This window comes from Hyla sarda, chromosome 10 (genome assembly GCF_029499605.1).
Source record: "Hyla sarda isolate aHylSar1 chromosome 10, aHylSar1.hap1, whole genome shotgun sequence".
NCBI classification, from domain to species: Eukaryota; Metazoa; Chordata; class Amphibia; order Anura; family Hylidae; genus Hyla; species Hyla sarda.
In genome coordinates, this window is record NC_079198.1 from 10,716,070 (window position 1) to 10,741,270 (window position 25,201).

The 25,201-nt window shown below is 41.7% G+C and overlaps 1 protein-coding gene, 2 long non-coding RNA genes and 1 pseudogene across 6 annotated transcripts in view; 1 reads left to right on the forward strand and 3 right to left on the reverse strand.

The window, feature by feature from the left end:
* Positions 1-25,201, reverse strand: part of IGLON5 (IgLON family member 5) — a 464,875-nt gene that overhangs the window by 383,073 nt on the left and 56,601 nt on the right. The gene's annotated exons all lie outside the window — the stretch shown is intronic.
* Positions 5-15,826, reverse strand: LOC130293790 (uncharacterized). 3 transcript variants are annotated; one of them, XR_008848290.1, is made up of 3 exons: positions 15,696-15,826; positions 12,286-12,407; positions 5-281 (listed from the first exon to the last, which is right to left on the reverse strand). It is a non-coding gene; the product is annotated as an uncharacterized LOC130293790 (long non-coding RNA). The 3 variants fall into 3 exon arrangements; XR_008848289.1 differs by lacking the exon at positions 15,696-15,826 and adding an exon at positions 14,960-15,095; XR_008848291.1 differs by lacking the exon at positions 15,696-15,826 and adding an exon at positions 14,964-15,080.
* The window catches only part of LOC130293791 (uncharacterized), a 31,176-nt gene continuing 21,418 nt past the window's right edge, over positions 15,444-25,201 (forward strand). Inside the window, exons 1-2 of the long non-coding RNA XR_008848292.1 lie at positions 15,444-15,519; positions 15,712-15,815. This is a non-coding gene — a long non-coding RNA (uncharacterized LOC130293791). The remainder of the gene's footprint in view (positions 15,520-15,711; positions 15,816-25,201) is intronic.
* Positions 20,663-20,833, reverse strand: LOC130294767 (U2 spliceosomal RNA; annotated as a pseudogene).

Sequence of the window (25,201 nt, forward strand, 5' to 3'; positions counted from 1 at the left end):
TCTCATGCTGCTATAATATTTACTCAGCCTAATAGTGAGCTGTAGGGGTTTCAAAGGATAACAAATAGTTAATGCAGGTAACCCACCTATAAATCACCTATAGAGGCGAAGCGTCTTGTGTGCATACATATTAATGAGATAATTAGACCTACTTTGCATAATTACCTGCCACATCCCCACTGATTCCTTGCGTATATGTCACTTAGACGATAAAATACAAACACGGATTCCCTTTCAGTCCATAAACACGTCTCATATGTTACCTTTGCTTTACAAAATGGCTACCGAAATAAGGCAAACAGAAAAATCAGATGCATTTTCTTTTTTTTTTTTTTTTTTTTTGGGGGGGGGGGGGGGGGGCGGGGGTAATCTCTTATGGGAAATTAAATAGTCAAATCTTATTATAAACTGTATATCTTGTATCTATTACTGGCACCATTACAGTGTGAAGGTCTCATGGTATATATATATATATATATATATATATATATATATATATATATATATATACATATATACAGATAGGCAAATACTCCCATGTGTAGATATTACTGTTACATGTTATGGTGCCCCCTGCTTTTCAATTGATTCCCTCTTAGAAATTCTACCTATAGCAGTGGTCTCCAAACTGTGGATCTCCACATATTGCAAAACTACAACTTCCAGCATACCCGGAAGCCCTTTGGTCTGAGCTGCTGAATGTGCCAAAGCAAGGTAAATCCTAGAGAATGAGCTACATCTGTGGCTTGGAAAATGCTGCACATGCCTGGTGTGGGACCAGGTTACAGACTTTGCATTAGGGCTTTGGACTTAAAGGGGTATTCCAGGCAAAAACTTTTTTTATATATATCAACTGGCTCCGGAAAGTTAAACAGATTTGTAAATTACTTCTATTAAACAATCTTAATCCTTCCAATAGTTATTAGCTTCTGAAGTTTTCTGTCTAACTGCTCAATGATGATGTCACGTCCCGAGAGCTGTGCATGATGGGAAAATATCCCCATAGGAGCTGCACAGCTCCTGGGACATGAGTAATCAGAAAGCAGTTAGACAGAAAACAGCAACTCAACTTCAGAAGCTAATAACTATTGATAGGATTAAGATTTTTTTATAGAAGTAATTTACAAATCTGTTTAACTTTCCGGAGCCAGTTGATATATAAAAAAAAGTTTTGGCCTGGAATACCCCTTTAAACGACATAGATGGTTGTTGTGCCTGCAAAAACAAAAATCATGATACCTAAAGGCGTTCGGTTAGATTTTTTTTCTTTTTATCCAAAATTATTTTAGGAATTCTTGGAGGGGCCCCTAGTCAGAACCTTTATGTACTAGGAAGAACTACTTAAGAGAGATAAAGAGGATCTCTTACTCTGGAGGACCTGGTATTCTTTTATGAATTACAGTGTGTAATACCTAATTTCCCCTGTTGGGATGCTGCAGAGAAACTAAACATCTCCAGACAGATTTCCGTGAAGATCACAGGTGATCAATAAGACTGCAGCCGCCAGACAACTTGTGATAAGCAACATTTCCCCCTGCATAGAGATTTTTACTAGAGGGCTATTTCCTGCTTTTGGACTTCACCAAGATGGCTGCTTTACTTCCATATTGTAACTATTGTCTATTGTTAGTCAGACATAACTAGTTACCAAGAGATGACATCACTAATAGTGAGACGGTCTGAATCCCAGATTTGTTTGCTACCATTTTGGATCAGATTCAACGTCTTTTGATGCTTTTTGGAGACTCATAGTAGGAGGCTCACTTGGTTGTGCCTGATGTTTTATTTATCATTCCATTGTGCATCCGTGTAGAATGTAATATGCCCTAAATAAATAATAACAATGACATCATTTCTACAGTAATTATTCACACAGGAGAGAAATCCATTTTTTTTAAAGGACTTTGCAACTTGCTGTGTATAAGAGCGTGACTTAATTCCATTACAGTCACATAATCCAGTTGTCTCGATTTGTTGTTTGTTTTTTCTTTTTTTTTGTTACGGAGATAATTTATTCATTTATGAAAAAGACAACAACTGCACCAATATCTTTAGTTGAAGCAATTAACAATTTCCCCCCAAACCACCAGAGACTTTCCACTGGGACTGTAGCAATTAAGGTTCTGATAGCAGATACAGGAGGTAAGACGTGCGGGAGCGGATGCTGGGGAGAATGCAATTAAGATCTACCATTAAATTGGGAGGGGTCTCTTTGTTTAGGCCAACCGGAGGAAAACAAAGGTCAGGCCGGTCATAGACCTCTCCAAATGTGGCTTTACAGTATGTAGAAGAAAGGAACCCATGAAGTTGGGGTTACAACTGAAGACGTAGGATTAAGCCGGCAGTTTACTAAAGAAACCAAGAAATAAGAGAAGAGCCTTGAGTTTGATGAAGGCTTCAAGATGTACAAGGAATGCCTTGAGTTTAGTCAAGAACTCCAAAAGTAGGAGGTAGGTCTTGAGTATGGTAGAGATGAGAACCAAAGAATAACTTGAGCCAAAAAATTTGTGAAGAACCCAAGAATTGGGGGAAAGACTGAAGTTGTTGGGCTAAGTGATGAGTTTAGAATGGACACCAAAAAGGAGAAGAAATGCCTTGAGTTAAGTGAAGAACTCAAGAAGTACAATGTAAGCCATTAGTTTAGTGAAGAACCTAAAAATTAGGATGTAACCTTTGAATTTAGTGAACATTTTTAGAAATAGATGGAAAACCTTGAGTTTAGTGAAGTAACCAAGAATATGAATATGAACCACTGTGTTTTGTGAAGTACCCGAGAAGTAGGAGGTATGCATTGAGTTTAATGAAGGACCCAAAAAGTAGTGATGGACCTAAGAAGTAGAAGGTAGCCCTTGAATTTAGTGAAGAACTCAAGAAAAAGCAGGTGAGCCTTAAGTATGGGGAAGAAGCCAAGAAATAGCAGGTGAGCCTTAAGTATGCAGAAGAAGCCAAGAGATAGCAGGTGAGGTTTTAATTTAGAAGAACACAAGAAGTTTAGTGAGGACACCAATTAACTTAACTTTATTGAAGAACCCAAGAAGTAAGGAAAGAATTAAAGATGTAGAGGTAAGCCTTAAGTTTAGTAAATAACTTAAGCAAAAGAAAGTAAACCTTGAGTTAAATGAGCTTTGGGATTAGTAAAGGTGATCACTGGGGGTCCAACCCCTGTGACCCCATCCCGCTCAGTCAGGAGGGCGTGCCATCTAGAGGTAGATGACCTGTGCTGTGCGGGATCAAGTATCCAAGAAATAAAGAATCATGAGTGTTTTTGAGGAACTGAAAAACCGTGGAATGGGGTTAATTTTATGTATAGTTAGAAAACAAATAAATTGAGAACTGGGTTTGGATACGAAAAAAAAACAAACGTTAAATATCGATTTTATTAAGGAACCAAAGACTCAACGCGAATCCTACTTAAGGAGGCCCTAAGGTTCCTCTACTACACGTCAGGGATTATAAATGTTGCATGGGAAGTGGGTGATCGCTTAGAGATTTTCCATTATACCCAAGATATTCGGGTTATTTCTGACAAGGAAGTGATTGATAGATACAATAAATGCAGAATGTCTTGGGCATAAGGGACATATGGGTCTAAACGTCCATCTTCTCTTTATCAATCTCTTAGGCCCAGTTCATACTGCATTTTTATGCAGTTTTTTTCACAGCTTTAAAGCCCTAACAGGGAATGGATTGGAAGAAAGGACAAAGCACCCAGATTTGCCTATCCTCCCTTTAATCTCCTTCTGATAATTCTATTTTGCTAAACTACTCTATTCCACCAAGGACTAAACTATTAATTTAGTAATTTGTAACAAGTTTCCTAATATTTTAATAATCACAGTTTAATCAAAAATAAATGAACCCGTAGCCGTCAGGAAAGTCATTAGTAGACGACTACATTATTAATCTGGAATTAAATGTGAGCCCCGGAGGTCAGCCAGCCATTACATTGGGGAGGTTGTGGCCGGCGAGGTTCAGATATTCTCAGGTCCCTGTTCACACACAGAATAGTGAGAGTCATCAATCATCCGTATCAGAAGCATAGGGCAAGAGGGCAACAATATGCCCCAATTAATAATCATGTAGTTTTATTATATGTTTATATTTTTTATAATAAATTGTTTTTACATATATATATATATATATATATATAAAACAATTTATTATAAAAATATAAACATATAACAAAACTACATAATACATTTTTATAATAAATTGTTTCATATATATATATATATATATATATATATATATATATATGTAAAAACAATTTATTATAAAAAATATAAACATATAGCAAAACTACATGATTACTAATTACTGTGTGAACAGGGACCTGAGAAGATCTGAACAATATATATATTGTATTTATTATTTTTTTTATGAAATGTGTATTTTATAGTATATATATTTTTTTATATTTATAATAATTTTTTATATATTGTAATTTTTTTTAAATTTTTTTTTCAGCCCAATATATTTTTATTAAATGTTTTAATTAATAAATAAATTAATTGGTTTATTTAATTTATTAATAATTAATTAATTAATTTAGCTATTTATTTATTCAACTTTTTTTTTAAGCTGTATAAAAAAAAACTAAAATATTTGTTCTTTTCTGATGTAAAACTCCCTTGAAAAAGTAGCGTGATTGTTTTGCGTCGCAACTTTGTGGCGAAACGAAAACAAACTAAAAAGTGGCGCACAGTTTTGAATGTCAACATGACTTATACTGAAAAAAAAAATGGGGGATAAAATGCTATAAAAAAAAAAAAAAAAAAGGAAAATAAATAAGCATTAAAAATTAAAAAAAAACAACGCCTGTACTAATAATTTGGGTTTGGCATTTTTCTCCGCTAAAAAAATGTAATGGGGATTTTTTTTCATAGCCATATATATATATATATATATATATATATATATATATATATATATATATATATAGTTTGCTGTGTTTTCATAGCCTCAGAAGATTTTTTATTTATTTTTTTAGTTTTTTGTGCTCCCATTGACTTTGATGGAAGCATAAGAGGCATAGTGTGTGATACATGCAAAAAATTATCTCATCGCCCCTTTTATTTAATTGACTAAAAAACACACCATGTATAATGACTGATTTAAATCATTAACATATGACCGCGATTCTGCACCAAAATACACATAAGAAAAAAATCGCCAGGTAAATCTGGCCTTATCCTAGTAGTAATAATTCTGTCTTGGCCTCAGTGATCCGGCTGCTCCCGGGCTCGATGTATAGCGGGGGCTCGGCTGATGTGTGGATCATCATGGGATTAGGAACAAGTGTGTATATAGGTTTGTAGTGATATAAGACAAGTGCCAGGGGAATACATGTGCCGGGACATACATGGGAGCAGAACATAATCATCACATCCGCCTGTCATGTCCGCCGCTCGAACTCTATATACACAAGCTCACTGGTACTAATAGACAGAGAGATGAGATGTTCATATGTATATATATATATATATATATATATATATATATATATATATATATATTTATATATATATTAGCTGAGTACCCGGTACTGCCCGGTTTTTCCTACCTTGTCCTCGTGGGGGAGGAAAAGCAACAAAGGAGAAAGCTTTTTTCCTCATATCTGACCCCAAATCCCCTCCTCATATTCCGACCTCATATCCTGTCCTCATATTTTGTCCTCATATCTCGACCCCATATCCCAACATCATATCCTGTCCCTATATCCCGTCCTCATATCCCGTCCCCAATTCTAATCCTCACATCCCATCCTCATGTGGGGCTGAGTTGTGGTAAAGATATTGTATGCTGAACATAAAAGGGGTGTGGCTTAAAGGGTGGGAGTGTCTTTGCGAGATGAGGCATGGAATGCGGGGAGGGTGTAGCTTGCCAGCCGGACTGACACATTCACCAGTAGTCCTAAATATGGGGGTAGGTAAGGGTTAATTTAACTATTTTATATTTTTATTTGACATATAAGGAACATGTGACCAAGTATTATTGAAATATCTCCAGCCATACGGAATTATTAAAATAATAATTATATATATGAATATATATATATATATATATATATATATATATACAATATCTATGATATATGCTATGGGGACTTGATAGTCTATAATAAGCTATGTTCACACAGTGCAGCAGTTAAATAAAAACTGTCTAGTACCTACTGTTTCCCAACCAGGGTGCCTCCAGCTGTTGCAAAACTGCAACTCCTAGCATGCCGGCCAGCCTTTGGCTGTCCGGACATGCTGGGAGTTGTAGTTTTGCAACAGCTGGAGGCACCATAGTTAGGAAACACTGACCTAAATCAAGACAGGGACAGGGGCCCTTTCCTTATTGCCAAGGGCGGAAAAATTTAGAAAAAATAAATACATGTATATATATATATATATATATATATATATATATATATGTATATACAGTGGTCCCTCAAGTTACAATATTAATTGGTTCTAGGACGACCATTGTATGTTGAAACCATCGTATGTTGGGACCATAACTCTATGGAAACCGTGTAATTAGTTCTGAAGCCACCAAAATGTCATCCAAAAATAGGAAAAAGAATTTAAGAGAATTAAAGAAAAATAAGTAGATAACTAATATAGATAAAGCAAATCCTTACATATAAAAGTAATAAAGATCTACTGGGGGCTGTAATCACTGTCTATGTCAGTGTTTCCCAAGCAGGGAGCCTCCAGCTGTTGCAAAACTACAACTCCCAGCATGCCCGGACAGCCAAAGGCTGTCCGGGCATGCTGGGAGTTGTAGTTTTGCAACAGTTGGGCACACCCTGATTGGGAAACACTGATGTAGAGGGTTGAATAATTTACCAGGACAAGAGGTAAACACTGGTCTATGTAGAGGACAGGAGCTTCTTCAGGGTCCTGTACAGTACACAATGTCCTAAAAAAGTAACATGGAGCCACCCTCACCTGGTGTCCAAAGGAGCAGGTAACCCTGGCTTAGGTAAAGTGTACAGAACATGTAATACCTCCCTGTACTGTAGGGGGCGCTACCAGACACCAGTCAGTGCATACACTTCAGTAATACAGGGATTTTACAAGTAAAATGCCCATTCTGATTGGTCGGTTCTTCCAGCCATTGACATGTTTCACAGATCTGGACTGTCTGTAGTATTGTATGTTGAGTATGGTTTCAACTTACAATGGTGCAGAAAAGAACATTGTATGTTGAAACTATTGTATGTTGAGGCCATTGTAAGTTGAGGGATCACTGTGTATATATATATATATATATATATATTTTAACACAGAAGATAAATGCAACAAACCTATTGGGGAATCTATCAAGCGGCGTGTACCTGTAAAATCTGCGCTATTTTTCTGCTGTCTGCTCTGTAGTCATTACTTTTGCTTGTTGCGCCTGGTTAGCAGATCCCACGGTTGGTGAGCTGAATTTATCACTTGCGCAACATAATAAAATTGCGCAACACCTGGTAAACCCAAAGATTGGCGCGGCAGGTTTCTCATTGGGAAAAAATCAGCTTTTATGTTAACCCCCTAGTCACCCCCCCCTTTTCTCAAAATGCAAAAAAACTAAAAAGAGCAATGAAACGAGTCCGAACTGAAAAAAAATTGCGCAAAAATAGTCATAAAAAAGTTCCACAGCCTTCCAAGCCGCTAAAACACACACACACACACACACAAAAAAAAATGTGCATTAACAATGACAAATGTCCCCTAAAGATGTGTTCACACAATGGAAATTTCTGGCCAGACATTCCGCGGGCTGCAGGTGCTGACACAACAAGACGGTACTAGGACTGTACGGAAATCCGCCGTCTTCATAGATGGCAATGCATTTCTGAACGGTTTTCCGTTTCAGGTCAATTCTTTCTGCGGAGTCAAGAATCAAAATTTCTGCGGCAGATGTTTCCGTTGTGGAAATTTCGCCACGTGCACAATGGGACTCTGATGCAGTGGAATTTTTTCAGCCGATTCAGCACGGAAATTCCGCTGTGTGAACATAGCCTTAGACTAGACAGAGGCGGATTTAAAGGGGTACTCCGGCGGAAATCTTTTTTTTTTTTTAAATCAAATGGTGCCAGAAAGTTAAACAGATTTGTAAATTACTTCTCTGTGAAAACATCTTAATCCTTCCAGTACTTATTAACTGCTGAATACTACAGAGGAAATTATTTTCTTTTTGGAACACAGAGCTTTCTGCTGACATCATGACCACAGTGCTCTCTGCTGACATCATGACCACAGTGCTCTCTGCTGACCTCTCTGTCCATTTTAGGACCTGTCCAGAGCAGCATATGTTTGCTATGGAGATTTTCTCCTACTCTGGACAATTCTTAAAATGGACAGAGATGTCAGCAGAGAGCACAGTGCTCATGATGTCAGCAGAGAGCTCTGTGCTTGTGATGTCAGCAGAGAGCTCTGTGTTCCAAAAAGAAAATAATTTCCTCTGTAGTATTCAGCAGCTAATAAGTACTGGAAGGATTAAGATTTTTTTTAATAGAAGTAATTTACAAATCTGTTTAACTTTCTGGCACCAGTTGATTTAAAAAAAAAAAGGTTTTCACCGGAGTACCCCTTTAATCAATGTTGGTGTTGATAAGTTTAAAAAAGTCACACCTTTTTGCGCAATAATCTCACTTTTTGCACTTTTGGCGTGCGGGCATGCTGGGAGATGTAGTTTTGCAGCAGCTGGTTGCACAGCACATAGAAAGTCACTCAATCCCAGTGCTATCTGCAGTCCTAGTAAAGTCCTTAGTAATATTCACATGGCCTCCGAGCAAACAATGAGGCACGAGGCGCCAATCACCTCGCCTCCCAATTACTCAGATAGAAGCGGATGCATCACGCGACGACTGTATTTTTCCTTAATAACGGATAATTGCAGACGCTCGGATAGACTTGTTATCACACTGAATCAGAGATTTATCACGCCTGGATGTTTCGCAATTTTGGATTTGTTTTTGGCGTTGGGAAGGGTGTAAGTACACAGAAGAAGGAGCGGATCCCGAATGAAAGGGAACACATCCATCCCCGCTCAGGAGAAAGCTGTTTTGGGGTGCAAAAGGAATTACCCTTCAGCGGGGCATGAGAAATGTGTTATTTAGGAGCCTGCTAAAAAAAATTGGGGAGCCAGGATGCAGCATGTCATGTAACGTGTCATATGATCAGTCATTAGTGTCCACTCCTCTCCCTGTGTCACAATTATTAGTGTCCCCTCTTCTTTTCATGTATCACAGTCATTATTGTCCCCTCATCTCTCCCTGTGTCACAGTCATTAGTGTCCCCTAATCCCTCCCTGTGTCATAGTACCGGTAATTAGTGTATTCTTATCTTCCCCCTGTGTGTCAAAGTCATTAGTGTCCTCTCATCTCTCTGTGTCACAGTCATTAGTGTCCCCTAATTCTCCCTGTCTCACAGTAATTAGTGTCCTCTCATCTCCACCCTGTGTGTCACAGTCATTAGTGTCCTCTCATCTCTTTGTATCAGTCATTAGTGTCCCCTTCCCCCCTCTGTCACAGTCATTAGTGTCTCCTAATTCTCCCTGTGTCACAGTAATTAGTGTCCTCTCATGTCCACCCTTGGTGTCACAGTCATTAGTGTCCCTTCATCGCTTCCTGTGTCAGTCATTAGTGTCCCCTTCTCCCCCCTCTGTCACAGTCATCAGTGTCCCTTAATTCTCCCTGTGTCACAGTAATTAGTGTCCTCTCATGTCCACCCTTGGTGTCACAGTCATTAGTGTCCCTCTATCTCTTCCTGTGTTAATCATTAGTGTCCCCTCCTCTCCCTCTGTCAGTCATTAGTGTCCCCCTCATCTACCTGTGTCAGTCATTAGTTTCCCCTCCTCTCCCTCTGTCACAGTCATTAGTATCTCCTCATCTGTCCCTGTGTCACAGTCATTAATGTCCCCTCCTCTTCCCGCATGCGTCACCTTCATTAGTGCCCCCCTCATCTCCTATCATGAGCCACCATCATCAGTGTCACCTCATGTGTCCCAATCATTGATGTCCCTCTCAACTTTCCTTATGTGTCATCATCATTAGTGTCCCCTCCAAAAAAAAAAACAGTTTTACTCACCTCCGCCTCCTTTCCAACGTTGATTCCCCTGTTCTGCCTTCAGTTGTCACTCCGGTGTTACATGAGCAGCGGATGTCACATGACAAAGCCAAGCAGCATTCTTGGCGGTCACGCTCCGCAGGCTACTGATTGGCTGTGGCTGTCACCTGACATCCGCTGCTCAAGTGACACTGTGGTGTCAAGCAGAGGTAGAAACAGGGGATCAGCGCGGAAACAGAGGCCTAGTGGAAAGGGCTGACAAAAACCAAGGCCCCACCACAAAATTCTCAGTCGCCATGGTGACATTGCATCTGGCATTTATTGAGCCCTACTCTATAGGTCTTCCTAGATCAGTGTTTTTCAACCTTTTTTGTGCAAAGGTACACTTTTTTCATGAAAAAAATCATGAGGCACACCACCATTAGAAAATGTTTAATTTTTTTTTCTCTCTGTGCCTATATCAGTATTTCCCAACCAGTGTGCCTTCAGCTGTTTCAAAACTACAACTCCCAGCGTGCCCGGACAGCCTTTGGCTGTCCGGGCATGCTGGGAATTGTAGTTTTGCAACAGCTGGAGGCACACTGGTTGGGAAACACTGGCCTATATTGACTACATATAAAGTCATTCTCTTGAATAGGAATCAAATAAACAAAAATATATAGTGTGAAATTAGGTCCAGTATAGTCCCCCCACATTAGGTCCAGTATAGTCCCCCCACATTAGGTCCAGTATAGTTCCCCCACAATAGGTGCAGTATAGTCCCCCCCACATTAGGTGCAGTATAGTCCCCCCACATTAGGTCCAGTATAGTCCCCCCACATTAGGTGCAGTATAGTCTACCCACATTAGGTGCAGTATAGTTCCCCACATTAGGTCCAGTATAGTCCCCCCACATTAGGTCCAGTATAGTTCCCCCACATTAGGTGCAGTATAGTCCCCCCACATTAGGTGCAGTATAGTCCCCCCACATTAGGTGCAGTATAGTTCCCCCACATTAGGTGCAGTATAGTCCCCCACATTAGGTGCAGTATAGTTCTCCACATTAGGTGCAGTATAGTTCCCCCACATTAGGTGCAGTATAGTTCCCCCACATTAGGTGCAGTATAGTTCCCCCACATTAGGTGCAGTATAGTTCCCCTACATTAGGTGCAGTATAGTTCCCCCACATTAGGTGCAGTACAGTCCCCCACATTAGGTGCAGTACAGTCCCCCACATTAGGTGCAGTATAGTTCCCCCACATTAGGTGCAATATAGTTCCCCCACATTAGGTCCAGTATAGTCCCCCCACATTAGGTCCAGTATAGTTCCCCCACAGACATGCAGCCTTCAGCCATACAGTGTATTACTGAAGGCTGTGTGCCTGTGTACTGCCCCACTTCGGTGTTCCGAGCACCGCTCCTCCGATCCAGCTATAGCAGTAGGTCCCGGGACCGGAGGAGCGGTGCTCGGAACACCGAAGGAGACGCGCCGCTGGTAACACTTACCAAGTTGACAGCGTGCGTCCTCCTCGCTGCTCCGGTCCTCCGCGATTGTTGCTATGGGCGCACGCATGGTACGTCAGTGACGTCCCTGCGTGCGCTACCTCCCGGCGGTTCCCGCGTTTTTAAAGTAAACGCGGGGCCGCAGGGACTTAATAGCGGCATCCCTGTGTCCCGAAAGCAACTTTCGGGACACAGAGATGTCCCGCGGCTAAAACACCCGGCGGGTGTTTTTCCCACGGCACACCTTACACTATGTCACGGCACACAAGTGTGCCGCGGCACAGTGGTTGAAAAACACCATCCTAGATCAAGAAATAAAAGTTTCGTTCCGAATCTGACAAACTTTTATTTCTTGATCTAGGAAGACCTATAGAGTAGGGCTCAACAAATGCCAGATGCAATGTCACCGTGGCGACTGAGAATTTTGTTGTGGGGCCTTGGTTTTTGTCAGCCCTTTCCACTAGGGGTTGTCCATTCGGTAAATCTACTGCATTAAAAGTGGCAGGATGCAGGACGCACAGTCTATGTGTCCCCAGAAAACGTATTTAGCGCCGCTACAACCGCAGAGAGCTAAATTTATCATGGCATTGTTATCACAATACGATTGTCATTGCACCATGACAACAGAGTTAAGATAATGGAGTAGATTTTTATCTTACAGTCCTAGGGAGCCCTGCATTGTTAAATCATGATGAATGGCGGTTGAATGACAAACTCAGCACCGCTACATCTGTCTATTTATATCACTTATTCTCACCTGGAATGCCAGAATAGATAAACTGCAGCTGCTGTACGTGAAATGATTTTGCGGCGTTAATGAACACGATCGGATCCCGTGTCAGGTGGTTTTTCGCGCTGGAGGATGGGCAACGCTTCTGGCTGTATTTAAAGAAACACTAACACATAAAATCCATTGTACATTAAAGAGGTTTCTGGGAGTTTGATATTGATGGCCTATGCTTGGAATAATTCATCAATATCAGATCAGATGGGGGGAAGGGGGTCAATTAAAGGGGTTATCCAGGAAAAACCTTTTATATATATATATATATATATATATATATATATATATATATACATCAACTGGCTCCAGAAAGTTAAACAGATTTGTAAGTTACTTCTATTAAAAAATCTTAATCCTTTCAGTACTTATGAGCTTCTGAAGTTAAGGTTGTTCTTTTCTGTCTAAGTGCTCTCTGATGACACGTGTCTCGGGAACCGCCCAGTTTAGAAGCAAATCCCCATAGCAAACCTCTTCTAAACTGGGCGGTTCCCGAGACACGTGTCATCAGAGAGCACTTAGACAGAAAAGGACAACCTTAACTTCAGAAGCTCATAAGTACTGAAAGGATTAAGATTGTTTAATAGAAGTAATTAGCAAATCTGTTTAACTTTCTGGAGCCAGTTGATATATAAAAAACATTTTTTTCCTGGATAACCCCTTTAATTGCTGCAGCCCCTTCATTGTTTATCAGGCACAGCGCCATACATTTTGCAGTGGCTGGGCATGGTATTGCAGGACAGACAAGAAGATACAGTATCTGGTGACAGTAATTACAGGGATTAGGCCCTGTTCACACTGTGGACATTCAGCCGGTGTAAGGCTAGGATTATACTTGTTTTTTTGGTTTTTTTCTAGCAGTTTTTGGAGATCTGCTACTGCAGTTTTTGAGCCAAAACCAGAAGTGTATTCAAAAGGAATAGGACATATAAAGGAAGGACTAATACTTCTCTTCCCGTATGGATCCACTTCTGAATTTGGCTCAAAAACTGCGGTGGCAGTTTTCCAAAAACTGCCAGGAAAAAAAAACAAGTGGAATCCTAGCCTAATTCTACTACGGAATTCAGCTTGCAGCAGAGCCCCATTGCTTCAATAAGGATTCTGCTGCTCAGTTCACACAGCGGAATTTCGCCTACTGAATTTCAGCAGCGTGGACACGGCTTTACAGGTTGGATCTTAAAGGGGTACTCCGGTGAAAACCTTTTTTCTTTTAAATCAACTGGAGGCAGAAAGTTAAACATATTTGTAAATTACTTCTATTAATGCTACAGAGGAAATTCTTTCTTTTTGGAACACTGATGACATCACGAGCACAGTGCTCTCTGCTGACATCTCTGTCCATTTTAGCAACATTTGGCGTAGTCACGCAAAAAAAAAAATTGAATCGAAAAAAATGAGCTAAATCACACACATCGTAGTAAATGCCCCCTAGTCCCCATAGATGTTACTCATACATAGGCCCCATAGTATGGAGTCCCCATAAATAGTTCCTATATCTTATAGTCACCAAAGTTAGTCCCCTTGGCATAGGCAGATAGACCTCATAAATATTAACCATGGATTTATGGAGTCCACATAATAGTCCCTATAAAGTCACCATAGATATTACTTATGGATAGGGCCTAAAATATAAAGCACTGTAACATATTGTCATGAAAGATAGCCCCATAAATGTCCCATAGACAGTTTCCATAGCAAATGGCTAAAAATTTTTTTTACCAATAGTCCCCATAGCATATAGTCCCATGGATAGTCTACAAAGATATTGCCCATAGATAGTCCCTATAGCATAAAGTGTTCATGGATAATCCCCGTAGAAATTACCCAGATATTTTATCCATAGATAGTCCCTATATTATATAGTGTCCACAGATAATCCCCATAGATATTGCCCAGGGATAGTCCCTTTATCATAAAGTCCCCACAGGCAGTCTCCAAAGATGTTACCTATTGTGAGTCCCTATATCATAAAGGACCAATGGATAATCCAAATAGATATTAGCCAGAGATAGTCCCTCTAGATAGTTCCTATAGAAGAAAATCCCATAGTATATAGTCCCCATAGATTGCCTCCAATGCACAGGTCCTCATAGACATAGCCCACATAGAGGTCCCTATGTCATAAAGTCACAGAACATAGTCCCCAAACCATATAGCCTCCATAGATATTACCCATGTATAGTCATCATACCACAAAGTTCCCAAAGATATTACTCATAGATAGTCCCTATAGCATAAACATTTCCCATAATACCATATAGCTGCCATAAATATTAGATTCTTATAGGAGAACCGCACTCCCTTGTAGCTTATCCAGGTCCAGCCCAGGTAGGGCTCCCAAAAATACAAATAAAATGCAGCAGCACTCCAGTTCAGATGAAAAATGGTGTTAGCTTTTATTCATCAAGCGAATAAACGCAACGTTTCGACCGTCTCACCCTGTCTTTGTCAAGCTTGATGAAGGCTGTGTGAGACGGTCGAAACGTTGTGTTTTTTCGCTTGATGAATAAAGGCTAACACCATTTTTCATCTGAACCGGAGTGCTGCTGCATTTTTTTTTTGCCATAAATATTATTCATTATATATATTATCCAAAGTCCCCATACCACATAGTCCCATAAGACATCACCCAAAGAAAGTCCCTACAGACCTACAGAATAAAGTCCTCATATAGTCCACGTAACAGTCAACATATTTCCCATAGACAGCCCTTGTAGCATAAGGAACCTATAGATAATCTCCATAGCAGAAAGTGAGCGCCCAGAGCATATAGGCCTCTGAGAAATGAAAGCAGCCATCTCATTGGTTGCTATGGGCAACTGGTCATCGTTTTCTCTACACAGGTTTTAATAAATCTCCCCCATAGTCCCTGTGTCATCTAATCCCCATAGATATTATTCATATATAGTCCCCATAACACTTAAGGGGGAGATTTATCAAAACCTGTGCAGAGGAAAAGTTGACCCGTTGCCCATAGCAACCAATTAAATCGCTTCTTTCATTTTCTCAGGGGACTTTTAAAAATGAAAGAAGCGATCTGATTGGTTGCTATGGGTAACTGGTCATCTTTTTCTCTGCACGGGTTTTGATAAATCTCCCTCTATAGTCCCTATGGATCAGTGGTCTCATACCAATGGCTGTCCGGGTATCCTGGGAGTTGAAGTTTTGCAACATCTGGAGGGCCACGGTTTAGGACCACGGCTATAGATGGTCAGGCACTATATAAGTCAGTGGGATGTGGCTAATGGCTATGGCTGCCTTATTATACCTGAGACAGGCGGATAATTATAATGTATATTGTTATATGTGGCGACTCTCTATTCCCCGGCATATGCCAGTTAGCCGCACCGCTGGGAGTCGCAACATTTAAAACTTTAAGCCCCCACCTGTTTTTGGTTTTAGTCTGGAAACTCTAGAGAAGGCAATGAGGAGGAAAAGAGGAGACAGCTACAGATGGCGGGAGATCCTGCGTCTCCCTGGGGTCCGGGTGCCAGCGCGTTCCTCAGGTACAACAGAAAATGAAAATATCTCTCAGCTGTTTATTTGCATGTTTAATGCTCAATGATCTTTAAAGGCGCCATACGTCTCCTGTTCTACAAGTACATCTCCTCCACAATTGTTGGGTTCTCCCTTGAGATTACGAATACCAAGGAGTTCTCAGACATTGTTTTAAACAGTCCACCTCGATCCACCTTCTAATCTCTTATTCAGCTCCAGCCTCCCAGAAAAGTACCCTGAATAGTTTTATGGGACCCAAAAAAGTGTAAAGTCACCTCACCAGTGATATGAACAGGGGCAGGGCTCAAGTCGTACAGGAATGCGTGGGAACTGAGTTCCTGCACTTTTTCCGCTGCAGGAACACCATTCTCATTAGCAGGAGTCATGCAGCACCAGCCCTTGAGTGCAAATCTTGGGTGAGTTCCTATACTTTTTTCCCAGGACTTGACCCCTGAACAGGGGCATAGCTCAGGCTACTTTCACGCTGCCATGCAGTGTGACGGGCGAGGGGAGCCGGGGAGAATAGCAAGAGAAAAATTACTACAAGAGCAATCTTTTTCTCACAATATTCCCGTAAAAAAATAAACGGGTCCTGGCGGCCCCATAATAGTAAATGGGAGCCGCCGGGACCCATTGTTGCCCGTTGCTCCCAGTCACGAAAACGGCCATTTAAGTCACAAAAAAAGAGACTTTAACGGCCATTCTAGACGGGGAGTAATGGCAGTGTGAAAGGGTCCTAAAGGAGGTGTCACACTTTGGCCTTGGTGCTCAAGGGGTCTTCTAGGACCTTAGAAGTCACCAGTGTGGCACGTGGTTAATGAGAGCAGTGTTATAGAATATCCATTGGGGCCCAGAATGTAATGACGTGTATGGGGGAAAGCTCAGCAGATCCAAAAGAGAGTCCAATTCTATCAATAGAGTGTGGATGTTTAAGATGGTAGACCATTGCTTACCAATACAGTCAACATGGAAGTAGGACCATTCAGGCTACCCCTGATAGGCAGACTTACTGTGGGCAAGCTCAATATACATTGAAATCATGGGTAGTCTTTGACATTCCTCATAGACAGAAGGAAAGACTGAATCTGATGCTTCAATCATTGGCCCAATGCCATCTCATATGTCTAGTGGTATGATCATGGACATACTGTAGCTATAGAAGGTGTCAAGGTGGCAGTCAGACTTTGGCTTTGGCGCTCAAAAGGGCCTCTTTGACTTTAGAAGTCCCCAGTATTATATATGGCACTTAGCAAATGGGGTCCGTATTACAGATTTCCAGGAGCCCAGAATGTGATGACATGTATGGTTGAAGGCTCAGCAGATCCTCAGAAAGAGAGTCCAATGCTATTCATAGAGTGGGGAAGACTAAGAGGGTAGACTACTGCTGACCAATGTGGTCAACATGGAAGTTGGATCATTCAGGCTACCCCTATCGGGCAGACTGGCTCTGGGCTAGCTCAATGTACATTGAAAACATGGGTAATCCTTGACATTCCTCATAGATAGAAGTAAAGACTGAATCTAAAGCTACACTATAGGGTCAACTATTGGCCCAATGAGACCTCATATCTCTACAGGTATGATCAGGGGCATAGCTATAGAAGGTGTCAAGGTGGCAGTCAGACTTTGGCCTTGGCGCTAGAAAGGGCCTCTTGGACTTTAGAAGTCACCAGTATTATTTGTGTTACAGATTTCCAGGAGTCCAGAATGTGATGACATGTATGGTTGAAGGCTCAGCAGATCCTTAGAAAGAGAGTTCAATGTTATCCATAGAGTGGGGAAGACTAAGATGGTAGACCACTGTTGACCAATACAGTCAACATGGAAGTTGGACCATTCACGCTAACTCTAGGCTAGCTCAATGTACATTGAAAATGTGGAAAATCCTTGACATTCCTCTTGGAGAAAAGGAAACACTGAATCTGATACTACACTGACGGGTTAAAGGGTTACTCCGGCCCTAAGACATCTTATCCCCTATCCAAAGGATAGGGGATAAGATGTCTGATCACGGGGTTCCCGAGACTTAGGACCACCGCAATCTAGCATGTAGCACCCACCTGTGAGCACTACAGGAAGCGCTGGAGGCTCCAAGTCTTATGCCTCCAAACCACAGGGATGGAGTATCGTGACGTTACGACTCCGCCCCCGTGTGACATCAAGTCCCACCCCCTCTATGCAAGTCTATGGGAGGGGGTGTGACGGCCGTCACGCCTCTTCCCATAGACTTGCATTGAGGGGGCGGGTCGTGACGTCACACAGGGGCGGAGTCATGATAGGGGATAAGATGTCTTAGGGCCGGAGTACCCCTTTAACTATAAGCCCAATGAGACTGCTGCCCATTCATGATCGACTTTATAAGATATAAGGGTCCTAGAACTGTTATCTATAGAAGACTGTGGGCCTCATTTACTAAGAGTTTCGGGTTTTTACTAGTGGGAAAAGTTGTTTCAGACTTGTAGGATTCCTCTCTATTTACTATGGAGAAAAGTCGGGAACATTTTCTGACCAGCTTTTTCTAGGTCGATATTTCCAGCCATTTACCCACAGGATTTGCTGTGAATTCAATAGTAAATCGGTCGGGTTGTGAAACCACGCCCCTTTTCGGACCAGCCCCCCCCCCTTTGCGACAGATCACGCCCCTTTTTCAGCTTTTCACAGTGCAATGTCGGGTTTGTTGGATTTTCCTGGCGCACACTGTCTCACACTGGCGCAGACATGTCTCAGACACTCTGCACCAAAATAACCAGACAAAAACTGGTCAGTATCAGCTTAGTAAATTAGGCCCTGTATCTTTGAAGTATCATTGTCTGAAAAATTTGCATAAGACAGGGCAGTTATGACAAGTGATCTATCAGCCACGCCCACGAGGAACCACTTCCACTTCCAAAACATTATCCAGAAAAAAAACCTACATTTTAACAAAGAATTATGCCGTAAAGGAGGGAACTGACCTAGAAACAACCCTGCATAGAGTAACTGAGTTAAATGTCCCAGAGATGGAGCATTCCTTTAAGTGGGAGTCAGTATCTCTAACTGTATTTTATACTTGCTTGTGGCTGAAAACAAAAAATTTAAATGAAGCAAAGATACAGTGTACAGGGATATAAAGAGTGAGTAATGATCCAAAACATGCAAATCTACCAAGAAAATATTGCATTAGTGAAATAGATATTAACCGCGTGAAACAGGGATACAGCGCATTACTTGTCTCCGAGCGACGGAGGAAAAAAGGAAGAAGCGATTTCATATTTGTATCATTTTACCTCCCAGCCATCGTCTGCAGTGGTGGAATATTACACCTGCCTACTCCGCTCTTATTGCTGCTCTCTTGGGTTCGTAATTTCCTTTTTTATGGCTATTTCATAAAAATTGAACAACAGGTTTTAAAATTTCTTAAAAACAAGGAAAATACTAGAGGTAGAAGAATAATAACTAGCAAAAGGGTCGCTCTTGGCCACTATTCACCCTGAAAATAGATTGCAGCTTAATGGCTTGACACAGAGATGGATGTTAGTTGGTGAAAATTTTGGTAAATTTTCAAACGTTTCTCAAACTTTTAGAATTTTTTTTCGGATTACTTGTAACTCCTGTATGGATGGCTTTAGTTGTTGAATCACTAGAACAACCAGAAGTAGATCAGCCCGGGAATTTTGGGTATTGGGCCCAGTGCTATACTAGAAGCAAAGCTAAGGCTAGGTTCCCGCTGCGATTTGACGATACGGGAACTTGATCCGGCTTGGGGGAGCCGAGGCAAGTGCGCTCTATCACCCAAAGTGCAAGAAAAAGTGCAAACGTGTCACACTAAAAAAAGATGCGGTCTATCGCTAAGCCCTTCTCCGACAGGAGAGAGGCCCCCCAACAAACCTACTCTTCACCTCCGGGCCAAAAGGCACCTGCAAGGATCCAGGTTCGATGCCCCTTTTCGCCGAAGCTACTAAGGGGCCGAAAATGTTCCTGGCTTCAACCTAGGCGTTAGCCACGTTAGCAGCCGAGGAGCCGTATATTGATGGCATCTTGACGAAAGCCAAGATGCCGAGGGGTTGCAGGGAGGTGAGGAACCTAATGGCCACACACACCTCCCCTAGTCCACCACCCAGAAGGGCTACCCCATCCTGAGAATCCTGTGTACAAATAAAGACACAATCGTGGCACAGTGACAAACAAAAAAAAATAAGTGGACGAGTGCAGATATGCAGCCCGGTCATCCGGACGGATCTATAAAAATTGCCCTGATCCTAGCCAGAAGGCCGGGATGCCAAGGGTGAGTGCCAAAGGTGAAGAGTAATGGTGCCTGTGCTTTCACTCAGTGAATTATAACTAGTGTTGAGCGGCATAGGCCATATTCGAATTCGCGAATATTCGCGAATATATGGACGAATATTCGTCATATATTCGCGAATATTCGCATATTCGGTATATTCTCGCTTTATTTTCGCATATGCGAAAATACGCGCATGCGAAAATTAGCATATGTGGAAATTCGCATATGCGAACATTAGCATATGTTAATTTTCGCATATGCGAATTTTCGCACGCCAGTCTCACACAGTAGTATTACAGCCTTCTTTACACCACACAAGCTGGAAGCAGAGAGGGGTGATCACTGTGATGTGTACTGTGAAGAAAAAAAAAAAAAACGAATATTCGTAATTACGAATATATAGCGCTATATTCGCGAAATTCGCGAATTCGCGAATATGCGATATTCGCGAATAATATTCGAATTGCGAATATTCGCGAGCAACACTAATTATAACACCCAGTGAGTTTTGGCACCTCAGGGTCACCACTCCCCGAGGCACAGAAGTACTTCGTCTCTACACCCCTCTACCTCATGGCGAGACCCGGAGGAAACAGGTCACATCAGGGCAGCTGTCGAGCTGATTCCTCAGAACCAGCCCCGGAACGCCCCAGTACACCTGCCCCCTCCATGCAGCATCCATCCTACATCAATGGCCAGAGACTAAACCACTGATAAGAACAGATACTACACTTGATCTTAGCCAAAAGGCCGAGAAGCGATCAGGATATATAGTACTTATACTCCTCCCCCCAGCTCTATCTGTATACTACTGCTGCTATCTCTATGGGATCAGTACATAAAGTAATTATACACTTCTACTAAGGCTGTGTTCAGACATTGTACTTGTTGTGTTTTTTTTCTCCATTTTCTGTAAATTTCACTAAATCACAATTTTACTGCAATTGTATAAATCATGTAAAAAAAATGTCATATTCACTGCAGTTTGCTACCAAAAAAAAAAGCCAAAATGCAGTAAAACTTGTGAAAAATGCAGTGAGGATGATTATAAGTCAAATCTGTCACTTCATGGAAATATTTCTCTTAAAAATGCACTTTGAATAAGAAAACGCATCAAAACTTCATATTGTGTGAACTGTCCCCAACCCATTAAAAGTCTAGTCAGTTCATCTGGCTGAACTCCAGCACCAGCAGAGTAATTAGATGTCCAGGTGCAGTGATCAGACTCCACACCCTCTCTCTGCAAAGCCAGAGCATTCATGGCCAATGTAGGCAGCATTAGGAAATCATGTCAGTGATAGAATCTGAATCAGGAAGGCTGCAAACCCCATGGCTGCCACATGATTTAAAACAGGCACGTACAATGCATACAAAAGAACCTCTTCATTATTCTCTAAAAATAGCCTATGCTGCGGAGTGCTTCTTTATTCTGGGTTTATACATCTTTGGATAGGGAATAAGATGTATGATTGTAGTGGTCCCACCGCTAGGGAACCCTCGCAATCTCGGTGCAGCCCCCGGCATTCTGTGCCGGGCCCTGCTTCCGAGACAGGGAAGTGACATCACGGTCACGCCCCCTAGTGACGTCACGCCACACGCCCTCTATTCATGTCTATCGGAGGGGGCGTGACATAGACATGAATGGAGGGGGCGTGGCGTCACTAGGGGGCGTTGCCACCACGCCCCTATCTCGGAAGCAGCGCCCGGCACATAATCCTGGAGCTACACCGAGATCTCGAGGGTCCCCAGCGGCGGGACCACTCAGATCATACATCTTATCCCCTATCCAAAGATGTATAAACCAAGAATATCCCTTTAAAGGGGTACTCCAGTGGAAAACTTTTTTTTTATTATTATTAAATCAACTGGTGCCTGAAAGTTAAACACATTTGTAAATTACTTCTATTACATTTTTTAAATCCTTCCACTACTTATTAGCTGCTGAATACTACGGAGGAAATTATTTTCTTTTTGGAACACAGAGCTCTCTGCTGACATCATGACCACCGTGCTCTCTGCTGACACCTCTGTCCATTTTAGGAACTGTCCAGAGTAGGAGAAAATCCCCATAGCAAACATATGCTGCTCTGGACAGATCCTAAAGTGGACAGAGATGTCAGCAGAGAACACTGAGCTCATGATGTCAGCAGAGAGCTCTGTGTGCCAAAAAGAAAATAATTTCCTCTGTAGTAGTCAGCAGCTAATAAGTACTGGAAGGATTAATATTTTTTAATAGAAGTAATTTACAAATCTGTTTAACTTTCTGTCACCAGTTGATTTTATATATATATATATATATATATATATATATATATATATATATATATATATATATATATATATAAAGGTTTTCCACCGGAATACCCCTTTAAATGGCTGGGGTGAAGCTGACTGCCTTGTTCTTCAGTAGAATAAGTGACATTAAGTCTAGAATATTCCATGATGACTATTTAATCTCTCAACCTCTAGCAAAGTCAGGACCAGGGGCCCCAGAGACCGCTGTTTGGCTGACATTGGGAAAGTTCCGAAATGTTTTGGAAACTCTGCATCTCTTAGAAGATCTCATAGACATTCCGAGCAGGCGATGGCAATGTCACGGCTGGTACACGGGGGGTGATGGGAAACAAGTCGTCCTATTCAATGTTGGGGTGATCCATGGGTGGTCATCAGTGTTTTTCGGGTCTCGGTGGGCCTCTGTTGCCATGGACGTAGCTAGGAAGTCTCCAATGTATCATCGTTCGCAACGTTTAAGAGCGGCTCGGAACACCGCGCTACTCCTGCTAACTGCTAATTGAAGATTCAACAGGCATGTCAAGTAAAAGCATCTAATAGTTAATTCCAGGCAGGCTTTTCCTTGCCTTGTAAACAGGTCGGGCATAGTCTCCATGGCAACCTTCTCCATCACGTGTTGCCCAAGTACCACTTGTGCTTCATAAAGAAGGGTTTTGTGTAGGAAGGGGAGAAGAATCCAAGGCTATGTTTTAACCCCATCACTCCTGTCAATGCCAGGTCACACGGGAGCCATGGCGGGACGCCAAAGTCATGAGTAAAGAGGGGAGGAGTGGCACATGGGCATCTTGGCAGGAGAGATAAGAAGGGGGCACACATAGAGCCAAATACAGAGGAATAGGATGGAGTCGCAACACTTGACCTGCATGAAGAACGAAAGTGTAGGATATGATTACTAGTGTTGAGCGTGAATATTCGAAATGCAATTTTTTTTACCGCTAAGATCGGCACTTCGCGATTTCGGGAATATTTAGAATATAGTGATATATATTCGTAATGACGAATATTCCTTTTTTTTTTATATATATATATATATTTATGCGAATATCAGCACTTCCAGACTGGACACTGATCCCTCCCTTCTTTTAGGTGAAAGATATAATTGCGCATGCACTATTCAAATTTCATTACGAATTTTCACTTGGAAAAAAAAAGAGAACGAACATAGCGAATATGTGAATTTCGCGAACATACAACGAATATGCGTCCATATATTTGCAAAATATCGCAAATTCAAATATGGCCCCTGCCGCTCGGCGGCAGGGGCCATATTTCAATTTGCGATATTTTGCGAATATATGAACGGATATTATTCCCATGTTTGCAAAATTCGGATATTCGCTTTGTTCGTTCTCTTTTTTTTTTCCAAGTGAAAATTCGTAATGAAATTTGCATAGTGCATGCGCAATTATATCTTCCACCTAAAGGAAGGGAGGGATCAGTGTCCAGTCTGGAAGTGCTGATATTCGCCTAAATATTCACATAAATTTGCATTAAAAAAACTGAATATTTGTCATTCCGAATATATATCACTATATTCTAAATATTTGTGAAATTGCGAAGCAGCCCATAATGGACTGACAAAACACTAGGAGGGTGCGTATTATACCTTTTGTGGGTATCAGTCTTTACTGTAGGGATGATGGGTGTTAGCTAAGGAAGGGCATATCCAAAAATAGCTTTGGTATAGGGCAGTGGTCTCCAATCTGTTGACCTCCTCATCTTGGAAAACTACAACTCCCAGCATACCAGAAAGGGATATGAGGACAGGATATGAAGATGAGATATAAGGATGGGATATGAGGACAGGATATGAGGACGAGATATGAGATTGGGATATGAGGACGGGATATGAGGACAGGATATGAGGACGGGATATGAGGACGGGATATGAGGTTAGGATATGAGGACGGGATATGAGGACGAGATATTAAGACAGGATACGGGGACAGGATATGAGGACAAGATATGAGAAACGAATATGAGGACGGGATAGGAGGTCCGGATATGAGGACGAGATATGAGGACGGCATATGAAGATGGGATATGAGGACATGATATTAGGACAGGATATGAGGTTGGGATATGAAGACGGGATATGAGGACGGGATATGAGGACGAGATATGAGGATGGGATATAAGGACAGGATATGAGGACGGGATATGAGGACAGGATATGAGGTTGGGATATGAGGTCGGGATATGAGGATGGGAAAGAGGGTCTGGATATGAGGACGATATATGAAGACTGGATACGGAGACAGGATATAAGACAAGATATGAGAAACGAATATGAGGACGGGATAGGAGGTCAGGATATGAGGTCAGCATATGAGGACGGGATATGAGGTCGAGATATGAGGATGGGATATAAGGACAGGATATGAGGACGGGATATGAGGACGGGATATGAGGTTGGGATATGAGGATGGGAAAGAGGGTCTGGATATGAGGACGATATATGAAGACTGGATACGGAGACAGGATATGAGGACAAGATATGAGAAACGAATATGAGGACGGGATAGGAGGTCAGGATATGAGGTCAGCATATGAGGACGGGATATGAGGTCGAGATATGGGGACGAGATATGAGAATGGGAAAGAAGGACAGGATGTGAGGACAGAATACGGGGACAGGATATAAGATCGGGATATGAGAACAGGATATGAGGACGAGATATGATGATGGCGTATGGGAACGACATATGAGGAATGGATATGAGGTCAGGGCATGTTGATAGTTGTAGATTTGCAATATCTGGAGGTCCACAGTTTGAGGGCCACTTCTGTATAGCTTCAAGGACTAGGGTGAACTGGCATAATGCTCTATATAACAAC